The 13,536-nt window shown below is 33.1% G+C and overlaps 1 protein-coding gene across 1 annotated transcript in view; it reads right to left on the bottom strand.

Annotated features, from left to right (window-relative positions):
* Rbp (RIMS binding protein) overlaps positions 1-13,258 on the bottom strand; it is a 252,736-nt gene extending 239,478 nt beyond the window's left edge. The window contains exon 1 of the mRNA XM_085950873.1: positions 12,977-13,258. The gene's annotated coding sequence lies outside the window, so the exon portion shown is untranslated. The remainder of the gene's footprint in view (positions 1-12,976) is intronic.
* Positions 13,259-13,536: the final 278 nt, after the last annotated feature.

Genomic DNA, 13,536 nt, shown 5'->3' with positions numbered 1-13,536 from the left:
TTTCTCAGTGACATAATAATAGCATTGAAACTTGTAACAAATTAAACTCGATTAGGTTATAATAATATTGATTTAAATTCTATTGCATTTAAGTTTTGTACTATTCCATTTAAGTCGTTTTTTGCGACCCGTGTTTCCCCTTTCGGCATCTTTAGGCACTGTGTACACTCACCAAAAGGCAAATATACACTGACAACGAATACAATTAACTCTAACTTATATAACAAATCAAGTCAAGGATCACAATAAAAAATATATAACAAACAATTAATTGTTGTTTTTATTTAATAAAACGCAATTTTTTATAGTACTTATTCCACTTTTAATTAATATATTAGGACCGGTTTCGTCCGCCTCAGTGGGACATTTTCAACTTTTTTATTTTTTTTAAAACAATATTTATCAAACAAAATTCAAAGCGATAGAAATAATATAACAATAGGTACATAATAATTATCCGTCCAATAATACCTTCCCAATAACAGACTAATTTAAAACTAATGAGGTTGGACATTAATATTTCATACTACGTCAGGGGCATTAAACAAATTATTTTAAATATTAACAAACCACAAAATATGAAACAATCTACACTTACAATAACATTAATATCAACAAATAATTCTAATTAGTCAAAATTAACAATAAATTTTTTTTTTTTATAAAAAATAAAATAAAATTATCAATTGAAGTGAGATGGAATAAAAAACAAATACAACCAAAATATGAGTCAGAATTCAATAAAAATAATAAATAATGTACAATATATAAAGTTATGTTATGACAATCCCAAATATTAAATAGGGTACAATAAAATGTATTCAGTTGAAAATGTCCCACTGAGGCGGACGAATTAAATAAAAACAACAATACAATGCAGTTCCACCATGAATTGACAGTTAACAAAATAAAAGAAATTAAACAATTAATTGTGAATAGTTGAAGTGTTTGTAAAAAACTCCCTACCATATCAATAATAATACACTCGATAAGCGTATATAAATCTTCAAAACCTAATAATAGATCATTAGTAATATTGTAAACAAAATACATCAGCTGAATGCAGAACTATTTAAACTCACATTTGAAATATTTTACAGGAGTAATCTTATTAAAGTTATTTATTTTTTATATATACACATTTATGCATCAATATTTTCATCAATAGTGCTACTAAAATATGATGTGAACATTTATCCATACAACTAATAAATAATTTAAGTTGTTTGAAAGAACCCCTTTCTGAAATATTTTAAATGTGAGTTAGAATAGTTCTGCAGAGAGTATGATACTCTGAACACATGTAGTACAGTGTCCATTTTTTTAATGAGACAAGATAACGTATTAGTTTTTCTTGTTTAAAGTAAAAGTAGTGGAGATAATTTAATAAATGTTTACAAGGAATGGTGTTAATCGTTGCACTGAACCAAACACAGAATGGAAATATATTATATGTAGATAATTTTTCGTGAACATATTGTATTATAACTAAAACATGTAGTATAATTCATTGAATTGGTGGTATCTACGTTAGCTCTACGCCTACCGCTACGCTGCTGTATACCTGGCGTAGACCCGAGCTATTATCACTACACCACGATAACTTTGAATAAATAAGTTTTAAGCGAATTAGTAAAATGTATTACATATATATTGTTAGTAGTAGAAGAGTACATATTGGCAATCAGAAAAAATAACATAATTTTTGTAGATGACGTTAATTACCTATCGGAGAATACGTCAAATCTGTGTGTGAGTTTTCATATAAAGCATAGAATTATATAGTATCGCTTCAATTTATATTGAAAATAGTAGAGTAGATCCACTGTTAGACGAAGGCTTCTCCATGCTCATTCTACTCTTTTCAGTCAGAAATTGAAATTAAATACACACACAATATAATTATATAAATCAGTTATTTTATTCAACGATTAATTCACAAAATTTGAGAACGTAATATTCTATAATGTTGAACATACATAATTTAAAAACATCTCATGTAATATACCCACTAGAAAAATATAAAAAAACACAATTGTGATGGGTTCAATTCTGTTGGGTGTCATATTTGTTTCTAAAAGGGATTTTTTTCTAGTGGGAATATTATGCATGAGATGTTTTCAAATTATGTATATATATATTGTTACACTAGGGCTTATGGACATGGCCCCCACATCCTGAAACGGGCCCCCAGGCCAGGATATTTGTCGGCCCCCCCTCCCTATCGCTAGGGTTTAAATCAGTTTGACGCAATACAGAAACGTTTTTCAAATGGTATTCCAGTTAAAATTAAGGGTAACCTATTCAGTGTATTTTTAGCGATTTTATGTATTTTTCAATACTCAAAATTTGCATTACACAATCATATATTTTAAAATGTAATCAAATATTCTTTCTCCTGCGGCGCTATTTTACCATTAGAGCAAATTTGTGATGACTGTGATTATCTCACTTATAAGTAGACGCACCACGCGCCCCCCACCCCAGAGCCCGGGCCCCCAGGCTAGAGCCCTGTCAGCCGCACCCATGCGGGGGCCATGCTTATGGTACTTTACTGTGAATGGGAGAAAATTCGAAATTATTTTAATACGAGAAGATGGAGTGATACGTAATTGATAAAAGACACTTCATATACGGTCGGAGCCAACCAGACACATTTATTTTAATACTTATTTATATATTTGATATCTTATATAACAGTTTTACAAATTATGAGATTGATTTTTGAAAGTTATAATATAAAAAGCTGTTGACACTAATACTTTGGACGCTAAAGACGCACCTGGCGCGTAATGACCAGGCGGCCGATCGATGTAATTAACGTGCATATTAAAGGTGGTAATTAAAAAATCACTATCTAGTCAGCAGCGAATGAGATAAGACGTATAATATGTACATATACATATAAAGCTCATGTAAATTTATTATATGTTTAGTGAAAATTGCCACCTGTTGAGGGAATTGAAATTGGGATCCAAAATATTGACTATAATAATAATTGTATTTATATATAATAATATTATATATTAAGTTTTAAAATATATGAATATATTGAAATGACTGCATTAGATTTATTTGATACATATGGAAAATAATAAATTCCATAGACCAGAGTTATTTTTAGCATCGCTTTAGTAAGAAACTAGGTCTACAATATCTAACTTCGATATAAAAAATCATTCATAAATAATCTTATATGGGAACTAAGAAATCTGCAAGTTGCTATCAAGAAATTGACATTCGGCTATATACATTCTTGGATGAGCCACGTAATCAGATTTATCAAAACCTGTCACCTGCGATAAGTATTTATACAATTACCTGTGACATATTGTGTGGATTACCATCAATGACATTAATATGGACGAAGCATCTGGAAAATAAAATGACACTCACTTTGTGTCGGGTCTGCCGGTTGGCGAAATTCATATTTTAATATCGGTATCCTACGCTCAAATGAACATTCTGCTTGCAAGCGGTCTGGCGACACCGCTGGGTCTGCCCGTACAATCTACAACGTCTAATCTCCGAGAAGTCGTAAGTAACCTAGAATCTGTTTCTAACGCAATGAGTAATGACACTAATACGCCATTACAATAAAGGTTATATTACTATAAATTCTCGAAGCTTGTATCGCATAATGGAAATGGATACGTCATATGGTCACGTGACGTCTACCTATACATCTGTGAATGACTTTCATGCACAATTTCTCGTGCGCGCCGATATGAAGTGAGTCGTCCATTTAATATGTCATTGATTACCATGCACCGACAAACCATCTCACATTTAGTGGATCAGAAAGATAACTGAGTTTGAGAATACTACAATGTATAAGCCTTGACGATCTACATAGAGATTTGTGAGCACTGGGAGTGCTTGACTAAGAAAGAGAAGTTTTTAATTGACGAAGCCACGGTCTACCTCGATGTATTCATTCATCTATAACGCTAATAGAAAATATGATATGTAAATGTGTAAAAAAGAGAGAGAGACAGCGAGAAGGCCATTTAAATGAGGAAAGGTGAAAGAAAAGATTCACGTAAACTCAAATTATAAATTTGAATAATAAACTGATATGGAAATAAAGAAATCGTTTTTCTAATCGGGTCATGAAAGAAAATAAATGATAAGATATTATCATACTAGTTTGATAGATGCTTACAATGTACTAATATCATATCGAATGTATAGAAAGTATTAAATGACATTACGTATTGTTATGTTGATGAAATTGTTCGCAGAGTAAAGAGGCTGTAGTGCTTTTGGCCGCCTGAATAAAGTGACCTCCTACTGTGTCTAAAGCGCAAAGTGTTCAACCAGTGTGTGCTTCCCGTGATCACATATGCGTGTGAAACATGGACCCTAAGTAAAACAGAGATCCAGTAGCACAGCGTGGTATGGAGAGGTGCATGCTGGGTATAACGCGGAAAGGCAAAAAGAGGAATGCGTGGATAAGGGAACAGACAAAGATTTTCGATTTAATATAATTTGCTAAAAACATCAAATGGAAATGGGTTAGACACATAGTTTGAAGAAAGGACAATCGTTGGATAAATTTAGTCATCCAGTGGTATCCAAGAAGTACAAAACGTCTGCAAGGTAGACCTAGAGGCCGCTGAATCGATGAAATGATAAAGTTCTGCGAAAGTACATGGCAACGCTACGCACAGGGCCGAGAGAAGCGGAATCAGCTTGGATAGGCCTTCATCCAGCATTGGATAGATTCAGGCTGATAATGATGATGATAACATGTGACGAATTGACGTAAAGGTTAATAACAAGTATGGTGTCGGATTTAAATTGAAAAAAGCTGGTCCTAATCAAACAAATTAAATAAAAATACATATCTAATTTATATTAAAGCATATATTACTAATATAACACCCACGGTGGCCGCGCGGCTTAAGCATTAGACTATTATGCCGTGGGTCCCAGATTTGAATCCTGGGTCTGGCAAATACACACATTGTTTTTCAATTTGTGTGTGAGTCAGGGTATGGACCTAATAGGTTGAGCAAGTGGCTGACATCCATTTCTCGTGAAAAAAAAACCTGTTAATAAAAACCTCTACTCTGTGGAGGCCCATATGATCCTATTAGGATCGGACATTTTGAAAATTATATAATATTTCTAAGAAAGTGCTTGATTAAAATTGAAGTGGTTTCGGGATTGGATAAATCGAATTAAAAGTGTAAAAAATCAAGCAAATGGCGTTTAGATGAGTGTTCAAAGACACAATCAATCAAATGGATGAGGAAGAATCATCAGCTAAGTGTCGCCGCTTGACAACATAAATGAATTATAGTTCAGGAATAGAGTGCTAGACAAAGTCAGGAGAGTCATTTCATATGCATCAAGATTCTAGACCAAGAGTGTCATTCCTTCGCCTTTACCGACCTATTCTCGAAGGCATATTATATACATATTTTAAAAATAAGAGTTCTTCCTAGACGAATTTTAGCTTTGGTAGTGTTCTTACCACTTTTTCTTAGCTCGTATTCTAGGGGCGGCAGGTTATATGAAAGTATGGTGAAGCGGGCAAGTATGGGGAAAAAGTATGGTGAGGCAGGCTGGTTATCAATTTGCGGCTAAATTTCCACATTAACACTAAATCATATGATTACGTTATAATGATCAAAGTAAATCCTCCTTGATGCCCTGCATATTTTTTATCGCGTCGCTACTTCTCGTAAGTTGTCGGCTATTGTTGGCCTGATTCATTCAGTTGTGTGAGAAAGCCGATTCCTTGACCCTCTTTTTATTTAATACCTCTATGCTCGTATTCTTGTTTGTCCGGTGGTTGTTTATCCAGTAAAAATCTTGCAATCGATTTTTAACTAACTCCCCGACTAGCTAGACATTTGAAATTTTTAGAATATATCAGAACACTATGCCAATGCATTCTTTTAATACTTTTAGCCATCTTTAAGTTGAATTGAATTTATTTTCAGTTAATTCTGTTTTGTATGAAAAGTTATTTTGGAAGAAATCCGTAATCAAATCCACTATTATTGGTTGCTAAGGGGTGGTCCTAGCAACTAAATTATTAATATATACGTGCGTTACTATGGAAATCAAAATGACATTTCAGTATTCTATATTATTTGTTTGTTGCAAAATAGCAAAAAAATGATATTAGTTGACAATTGCCTTATTTGTCCTAAATTATTATTACATAGAATTGTCAAGTTTATATGATTCAACAGAAAATTTAAAAACGTGGTAAGTATATAAAAAGTTTTTTTTTATCTTGTAATTATTTTTAATATTAATACTATCGACCGAATGTACTTGATGGAATTTTAATTTAAATTCTAATGTTCTAAGTTTTTTACCTACTTTATTGTATTGATTTATTATATAAGTTAGAGTTAATAGTGTTCGTTGTCGGTGTGTGTTTGCCTATTAATTTGGTGAGTATACACAGCGTCTGAAGATGCCAAAAGGCGGAACCCGGGTCGCAAAAAACGACTCAAATAGAATAGTACAAACTTAAATCCATTAGAATGTTATTTTTATTAAGATCATACATAAATCAAACGGCAAATAATTTTTAACAATGGGTGGGACGAAATTTTTCACTCACCGACAGAGCACGTCAATTTGTTTTGTGATGGCGGCGGAGGAATATATTCTTAAATCGTGTAAAAATGACTAAAAAACGTTACCCATTTATTTGAAAAAGAAAACATGTCAATGAATATACTATTATATTACTAATATAACAATAACATAACATTAAATGGACACGTGTTGAATTTTTATGACAAATTATATTTCGTTCGACTCGCGTCATTTGCACAATCCGCGCATCGCCTAGTCACGATCTTTTTAGACCATGCCAAACAATTTCTTTATAAGTCGAGCTACAGTAATTAAATAATCATTTATCGAATCATAATTACTGCTATGAAGATAGTATACTAACGATACATACCTACCCATAATAATATATTGTCATTGTACAAGGTCCCTTGAATATAATATTATTATGTCATGTCGTGCTCCATTTTCCATAGAATTAATTAGAGGCTCGCGTTGCCATGGCGAGATGGAACCGCTAGTTGTCAAACCAGGAGACAGATGGCGCGCGAACGCAATAAAGCATGATTTGTGGGTGCTTTATTGCGTCGCCTTAAAATAGCGGCCCTCAAATTGGGCGGAGGATAATCGCATCGTTGCGTACTTTAAAAATTCAATTTGCATGATTTTACGAACGGACAACACAAACATAGACCCTCCGAACCAACCCGCTCCGGGCCACATTCGGTTTTAATCAAGCGTATTATGTTTAGCTATGAAGCATCAGCAGTTGTTTATGTCTGGAAATCTCTTAGGAGACTGAAGTCACCCACTCACGTATGGTTTGATTCGATTTACTGAAATGTTTTCTAATAAAAATTACCTATGAGAGAGAGAAAGAAAAATTCTCCGCCGTATATATGGACCGATCAAGGACGGTACCAATTGGAGGAGAAGATATAATGCTGAGCTCTACGGGCTCTACGAAGATTGCAGCGCAGTTCAATCAATTAAGATTGGGAGACTGCGATGGCTAGGTCATGTGCACCGTATGAATGACAGTGAACCGGCAAAGAGACTGATGTCCAGCAATCCAATAGGGCGTAGATTCGCTGGTTGGGTGGAGCTGCCAGTGACTGCCGTATTCTGGGGGTACCGAATTGGAAAGCGGCCACACTGGATAGGGACAGGTGTAGGAAGCTGTTGGAGGAGGCCAGGACCCACACCGGGTTGTCACGCCCCTGATGATAATGATGATAAGATACAGAACTACGGTGAACGAGCAGTGGACGAATTTGGTTATTAATGGTGTTTAAAGGACATAACACAGGCGAATATTCAAGTCGATGCAATTTTATATGGTTTTAGTCGGTCAAAACGAAGTATCACATACTTGAAGCTTGCAGTCTTATAGTGCCGCTTTATGATACTTGTAGAAAGTCATCGTGACTGCGAAAGCTAAGAGAAACCATAACTATGTTTCTAAAAGAGATATTTGCGGTAAATACTGGATATTATGTAAGATGACTTTTAGAGTAGATTTAAGCGTCTAGTCATTTCAAAGATGAAGAGCCACGTATGACGGATGCCCAAAAAGAATCTGAACCTGACCAGATATTTCTTCAAGCCAACCTGATTTCAAATACCACCCACAGATTATATATAGTGGAGCTATGGGATGTTGGCATGGCTTTGGAATATGCAGGAAGACTGGCAAGCAACAAATATTCTATGAGACACCAAGCGGTGTTTATAATAATATGCTCTAAGCGGAATAGATATAGATTAATAAGAAGAAGAAAAGATATTCTGAGAGTACAATAAATCTTTATTGCATATTCAAGGGTCAAACTTTTGAAAATGCTGTTTACGTTTTTATTAAATATAAATAATTATTATTAAATATAAAGTATTAGTAATAAGTATTACTAATACTCCCTCAGTGTACTTAATAATAGTTTTAAGATTGTGTCAAGGATTTTATCAAATACAAGGAGTTTTTTAAACCTCAGTGTAGGCCTGGAAAATAAATCACAAACTATACCAGTGTGACGTTTGCTAATGTCCTATGATTATCATCATCGCCCGGGGTCGATCCACCGCTGGATAAAGGCCTCCCCTAACACCATCCACCCTTTTCCGTCCTTATTTTTTCGCTGACACTTACATCCACTGAACTTTATGAGTTTATGAAGTAGTGAGTATGTGAACGTTAATTGACCCTTGGGTACCACTGTATGATGGCATTAGACCCCGACATGTTCAGCCCATTGCCATTTCACCTGCTTAGTGACCTCTATCACATCGTGAACTATTGTCTGCTTCCTTATCCATTAGTTTATTTTGTGATATTTCCGCGTTATGCCCAGCATTCACATTTCCATACCACGTCGCACATATTACATTGTTTATTATAATACTCTAAGAATTATTATTAATACTGTTCCATTTAAATACATATCTTAAAAGGGTGTGAGGTCACTTGTGTACCTATCTACCGATATAGTACGAAGCATTCAATTGAATAAAGTTTTAACTGGTAGAGTAAACGCTTCATAACTTCGTACTCCGGCTCTAGGAAGAAAATGATGTAATATATTCTAAAAAAATTTTTTTAGAATATATTATCCATTTATTTATTTATCACTACATATATTAATTACAAGTGAATATCATTTGATCTAATTTTATGCAAGGTAATTAGGCAAAGAGTCGTATAATATTAGTAAAAAGTGCAAAGCTATAAAACGTATCTACTCTAATATATTAAATTAAAAGTGTTTTAAAGTAAAAACATTATAAAATATATTTTTAAACTAAATGAAGACCGTTAAAATTTGTTATAAATTGTGGTCACTGAATTCTTGAATAATTCATAGTTTTAATGTATTTTACAACGTTTTTCTTAGGTCGTATTCTTATTTGTCCGGTGGTTGTTTATCGGGTACAAATCTTGCAATCGATTTTTAACTAACTCCCCGACTAGCTAGACATTTGAAACTTTTAGAATATATAATAACATGACGCCAATGCATTTTTTTAAATACTTTTAGCCATCTTTATGTAGAATTGAATTCATTTTCAGTTAATTCTGTTTTGTATAAAAAGTTCCTTATCCACTCATTCCATGTAGATATGAGTCAAATCCATCAAATGAGTGGATAAGGAAGCAAACAAGGGTTTGCGATGTAATAGAGTTTATTAAAAGCCTTACATGGAGATGGGTTGGACACATAGCTCGAATAAGAGACAATCGTTGGACAAATCTAGTCATCCAGTGGTATCCGCACAACAAAACGTCCGCAAGGTAGACCTGGAGGCCGCTGGATCGATGGAATGATAAAGTTCTGCGGAAGTACGTGGCAACGCAATGCACAGGACCGAGAGAAGTGGAAGCAGCTTGGAGAGGCCTTCATCTAGCAGTGGATAGATTCAGGCTGATGATGATGATGATAAAAAGTTATTTCGACACCATTATTGGTTGCTAAACGGATGGTCCTAGCAACTAAATTATTAATATATACGTGCGTTACTATGAAAACAAATATGAATGTCAAAATGACATTTCAGTATTATTTTTATCAAGTACGAAATTTTTTGATCGTTTAAGCTAGTCAAGTCAAGTTTATATGATTCAAAAGAAAATTTAAAAACGTTGTATATAAAAAGTTCTTTTTATCTTGTAATTATTATAATACTAAAATAAACTAATAATAAAATATGTATAACTTGAAATCTTTCTATTAATAATTTATAGAATTTAATGAATCTCAAACTTGCGATATTTGACAGGCGAGGAAATAACAATCTAGTCTATAAATTGAAACATAAATTAAATTGCAATTCAAAATGTTTTTCAGTTAATATATTAGTTTGTCTCATCAAAAGAATATTGGTCTCATAAACATCTCCGGTAACAATCATATTGTGATAACCGATTTCGTTGGGCAAGTTCATGTCTCAAGGACGAAAGATTCACAACCACCCAGTACGGTCCTTTTCAATAGACCGGAAGGAAGAACTAATAGGCAAACTTACAATGATATGATTAAACTGAGTAAAAACGTATTTGCATCTTTGAGACTACAGATATGGCAGAAGCTTGTGACAGACAGAGGGGTGACCAAAAGACACATTAATTTATAATCCTGATAATAATATCCGAGTGATAAAAGAGTCGACAAGTTACGAAATACGCTCTGGAGAAATTTTTTAACTTAAGAGAAAATCAAAGAAAATAGGTTTCTCTTCATACTTATATTACACTACATATTTACTGACATAAAAAAATGATGATTGTAAATAGTCCAAATTCAAATATCATGTAATTTATAAAAAAGGAGATTCAAAATATACAGAAAGGGTTTTGTTACTCAACGAATAAATTACATAAATTTAAAGAAATAATGACAAAACTCTCAAACAATATTGAAGCATTATTATATTCACACCGAATGGTGTCACATTCTATACCGTTTGCATCAATGTACACACTTATGATGAAATTTCTTGACAATATGAAACTGATCTCTCTAAATTTTCGTTTGAACGTACTTTGCACTCGCAAATAATTTTTAATTAAACTATTTTTTATTTAAATGAATTAAATACAAGATTTAATGGTAAATGTGCCGGAGCTGCCGTCATGTGATTTTATAACTTTCTTTTTAGACCAAACCAAACCTAACCTAACCTAACCTAACATAGCTTAACCTAATCTAACCAGGCGGCTCTCGTGGAGCAGTGCGTAAGGCGCTTACCTTCCACCCGAGAGTTCCTGGGTTCGATTCCCGGTCAGGACACACAATATTTATGTGTTTTTCTCAAAGTATGGGTGTTTGTGATTGTTCAAAATTACTAACAACCACCTTGTACGAAAAAGCATGGATATGGTTATTAATAATTCTATAAAAAAAACCTAATCTAACCTGCCTCAACCTAATATTACCTATAATCTTAGTTTGTCATAATGATACATAAAAATGTATGAAAATTTCAAATTTTAAATTAACAATTATTGGATCGAAAAGCCTATGCGCCGACATAAAAAAGGTATTTATTATAATTGTCTACATGGAAGAAACTGTTTTCGTAAAAAAAAATCATAAAAGCTCATGACGGTATCTGCGGCACAATTGCCGATTTAATAATGTATAACTCTTTATTGAATATACATAGTTTCCATATTTTTAATTATAATTTAATTAAAATCTTTATTGCTGATTAAATTTAAATGTATTCTCGATGAAGAATCACTACTTAGGTACAATAATTGAATCAGTACAGTTTGCATTCGTGGTTTTATCTTAAATTGAGATAAAAGATTTGAACGTCGTAATATTTATTTTTTTAAATAATATATACTTCATAATTTACTAACATTCAAAGTTGCAACGAGAAAGAAAATATTTACACTATTATTATGTTATACCTATGTGCCAAATATTCGTGTGTACTTAGCACTATTACGAAATGAACGACCAGGCGAATCGCACAGTTAGTCACTTCCGACATATGCAACAGCTTACAATTCTATTTATAATATCATATACCCGCTACGAACTTCAAGTAGAACCAAATTCTCCCTTCAACATTACGCTAAAATAATTGCCCTACCAAATTAAGGGAGCTTTTACTATTAATTTATACACGTAAACCATAACTAACAATAATTAAATATTAATCGTAATTATGTGTGCCAATCTTTTGTTTGATATACTCGTATTATTAATATAGAACTAGAAAAACATATAAATAAATTGATCGCAATAATACATAATTATTTTGATGTAGATTTTTATATATAATATCATTAAAATAATTTAAATTTAGAATAATATATCAAACAATATGTGTTAGTACTTAGTTTAATGAAATATCTCTGTCCGGTGTTATAAAATCCTGCATATAACTAAAGCATATTATTTAAATTCGAACGATATTATTTCAAAATATAATACGTAAATCGTTATTATAGTACAGTTTTTTGCTAAGTAAAACCTTTTAATGATTTTTTTGTACAGTTAATGTCATGTATTCAAATTTGTACATAATCGATGTCATAAAACCTCTCAATAGGTCATTAAGGAATTTCATTGGTTCACCTAGCTTATTATAGTATTGCTATACGTATTTTGTTTTATTAAATACATAAGAATAAGTGGTTTTGTTGTATAATTTATAATATATTATGAGTATAGTTTATTTTTTTATAAATCTGTGGGGAATTCAATGGGGAGATTTTTTTTAAATAGGACATCCACAGTTTAAATCTGACCCATTGAAATTTTATACAGACCTAGATCGGTGAAATCTTTAAGTTAGTAGTTTATTTAATGTAAATTGGTTTAAGTGACGGGATCTGTATTGATAAAACGTATTGGTGTTGTAAAACAGTAATGTATGGTCGATAAACATAAACCGTGTGGTAGTAGAGTTGAGCGGGACTTACCTCAATCAAAATTCTTGTTATATATCCATTTTCGACACGGGGTATGATATCCTACTGAGTGAAATCAGTTTTTCTGTTACCGTTGAACTAAAACACGCGGATTATTGAGCACAGAACTGGTGACGGGAAATAAAAAAAATAGTCACGTCCCCTCGTTCGCCGTACTGCCGCCAGGGCGCGAGATATTCAGCCGTGGGTCGAGTTCGCCATTTTGGAAAGCGATCGGAAAAGTGTTTTTGAGCGTTCGGAGGCAGCGCTTTTGGAAGTGCTGCCTATTCGGCCGACGCGCGATCACCAACTGAACTGTATTCAGAGGGATTCGAGTAATAAGGATGTGGCTTTTACGCTCGTTTCGGATCGCTATAATCGATTACGAGGTAGCGTTTTCATAAAACGGATTGCCAACAAGTTAAAAACACATGAATAATTAGCGATTTAGATAATATTTATATTATTGATTGGTTGGGCCAAATATGATAGCCTTCATTATTTTCTTCTCCCCCACTTCCAAATGCCTTATTTATTATCGTCACAAGACCACGTCGCTATAGGATTGGTTT

Source organism: Rhyacophila brunnea, unplaced genomic scaffold (genome assembly GCF_057557595.1).
Source record: "Rhyacophila brunnea isolate RB1 unplaced genomic scaffold, BYU_Rbru_1.0 scaffold_23, whole genome shotgun sequence".
Lineage (NCBI taxonomy): Eukaryota > Metazoa > Arthropoda > Insecta > Trichoptera > Rhyacophilidae > Rhyacophila > Rhyacophila brunnea.
Note: the sequence above shows the minus strand (reverse complement) of the source record. Positions and strands in the feature narration are given on the sequence as shown.